Below are 2,713 nucleotides of genomic sequence, written 5' to 3'. Positions count from 1 at the left end.
GGGGAAAACCCCCCAATTTGATTTAGGAAATAGACAATGATTGTGTTGTTTTTAAAAATATATATTTTTATTGATTTCAGAGAGGAAGGGAGAGGGAGAGAGAGAGAGAGAACATCCATGATGAGAGAGAGTCATGGATCGGCTGCCTCCTGCACGCCCCCCACTGGGGATCGAGGCTGCAACCCGGGCCTGTGCCCTGACCAGGAATCGAACCGTGACCTCCCGGTTCATAGGTTGACGCTTGACCACGGAGCCACGCGGCCGGGCTAAGATGATCGCGTTCATAAGGAACAAGAGGACCCATTGTGAAGAGGCCGGAGAAGTGTTTTGGAAACGACTCCGCTCGAATTCAACTGGCGGCCTGGGGTGGGCACCTGCGGCCCAAGGGCCCGAGCCCCGGGGTCCCCACCTCGCATCACCTGGGACGTGTTGGGAATGCAGGTTCCCAAGTCCTGCCCGGACCTGGCGAGTCAGAGACCCTGGGGCGGGGGTGTCCCCACTCCGGTTTTAACAGCTTCCTGAGGGCGGTGGGCGCTCGCTCAGGCGTCAGACCCACCGAGATCTCGTCGGTTCTTTGCTGCACGAACGCCTGAGAATTTTTAGGGGGAGATACACCGAGGACAGGAGGAAGTTTAAGAACTGAAAGACTCAGTTGGTTGAGCCTCGTCTCGCCCACCAAGAGGTTGCCGGTTCGGTTCCGGGTCAGGGCACAGGCCTGGGTTGCGGGCTCCGTCCCCAGTAGGGGGCGTGCAGGAGGCAGCCCATGGATGTTTAGCGCTCACATCCATGGTTTCTCTCTCTCTATCCCTCTCCCTTCCTCTCTCTGTTTCAAGTCAATAAAAACATATTTAAAAAAGAAATAAAAGAAAAACAGAAACACACACACATATCACACACGCAGAAAAGTACATGCAGAGCAGGGAGGCGCCCGTCTCAGCGGAAACCCCGAAAGGTTCTCTTGTTTGTAGCAAAGCGCTCGCCTGTCTGGTCTCCCGGGCGAGCGGCCGGCGTTTCTGCAACCACAGGCCCCAGAATGAAACGCCTGCTTCCCCCGCGGCCGGAGCGCCCCTCTCCCCCCAGGCCAGTCCCCTCAGGGGCTCCTTGTAGCTGTTGGCACCTTCTTTAAATTCGCAGATCGCTGCCGCCTGCTCTGATGTCTGATCTGCTTCGTTCAAAGGCCCAGGCGTGGACCCAGCCCTCCGGCAGACACACCGGCCGCGGCCGGTCATGCGGGCTCCCGTCTTCCTCAGGGCCTCGGGCAGGTGCAAAGGCGCTTAGGGGAGCCGTCCCGGCCCCCAGTGGGCTCCTGGGGCCAAGTGGGAATTCTTTTTAAAAAATACATTTGTATTGATCTCAGAGAGGAAGGGAGAGGGAGAGCGAGAGAAACATCCGTGATGAGAGAGAATCCTGGACCGGCCGCCTCCTGCACGGCCCACTGGGGATCCAGCCCACAACCCGGGCCTGTGCCCTGACGGGGAATGGAACCCAGGCCGACGCTCTATCCACTGAGCCACACCAGCTAGGACTCAAGTGGGAATTCTTTTGGGGTCACTGACTTTGGCAGTCACTCCGGGATGGGGTGTGGGCGCCCTCAGGATGGCACGTCTGAGGTCAGAGGTCAGAGGCCCTGCTGCCCAGAGGTCGCTGGGACTGTCCAGTGCAGGGTGAGGGGCCCCAACGCAGTGATCTTGGGGGTCACTGACGGGAGAAGACCTTTAGACCCCCTCCCCCTTCGCCCCCTCCCCCTGTTCCCCCTCCCCCCTCCCCCCTCCAGGCCAGAGGACGCCCTCAGCTTGGGGTCTGAGGAAGGAAGGAGGGCCCTGGCCGCCTGGCCACCTGTTGGGGGTCCCCGCGCCGACCAGGTACCTCCCCGCCTCCCGGCAGCCCCTTCCCCCCCGCCTCCCGGCAGCCCCTGCCCCCCCGCCCCCGCCCCCCCCCCCCCGCGCTCACGGGGAGGGGCGCCGGGGAGGGAGGGCGCGGGGGCGGGGGGGGGGGGAGCGGGGAGGAGGGGCTGACGGTGTGGATTGGGGCTCCCGGCTGTCACTCCGACAGGGTGGGGCTTTTTAAAGAAAAGGACAATTTCCAGGCAGAGCTCGGAGCCCGCGCGGGGCACCGTGGCGCTCGCCTCCGCGGCTGCGGCGGGTCCTCCTCCGCGCGCCCCGGCCTGCGCCTCGCCGCCGCCTCGGCCGTGCGCTCCGCGCGCCCGGGGTCCGCCCGCCGGGCCAGGCCGGGCCGGGCCGGGCCGGGAGGCCCAGGGGCCGCGGCCGCCAAACTTCGGCGCCGGCGCGCGCGATCCCCCGGGCGCGGCCGGGCGGGATGGGGTCCGAGCGCCGCCCCGCGCGGCCCGCCACCCGGCCCGGAGCCCCCGCGCCGCCGCCGCCGCCCGCGCGCTCGGAGCCGCCCTCTGGGGGCCGGTCCACGCTCGGGTCCTCGGGAGGGGACCCCCACCCGCGAGGATTAAAGTGAAAATACGCGGCGGAGGGGAGGGGGGTGGGGCTCGCCCGCGCGCGCCGGGCTCCGGAGAGCAACTCCCGCGCCGCGCGGCGGCCGCCCCCGGCCATGGACAGGCGGGCCGGGCGCGCAGGGCCCCGCGGCTGCCCGCGCCCCTAGCCGCCCGCCCTCAGCCCCGCGGACTCGGCGGCGGCGGCTCCCCCGCCCGGACGCTCCGGGGCGGCTCTGCCCTGCGGTCCAGGATGATCCCGTCCGCGCCGGG

The sequence above is a fragment of the Myotis yumanensis genome, unplaced genomic scaffold, assembly GCF_028538775.1.
Source record: "Myotis yumanensis isolate MYYU_CA2020_CCGP unplaced genomic scaffold, mMyoYum1.0.hap1 SCAF_19, whole genome shotgun sequence".
NCBI classification, from domain to species: Eukaryota; Metazoa; Chordata; class Mammalia; order Chiroptera; family Vespertilionidae; genus Myotis; species Myotis yumanensis.
This window is presented reverse-complemented; position numbering follows the sequence as displayed.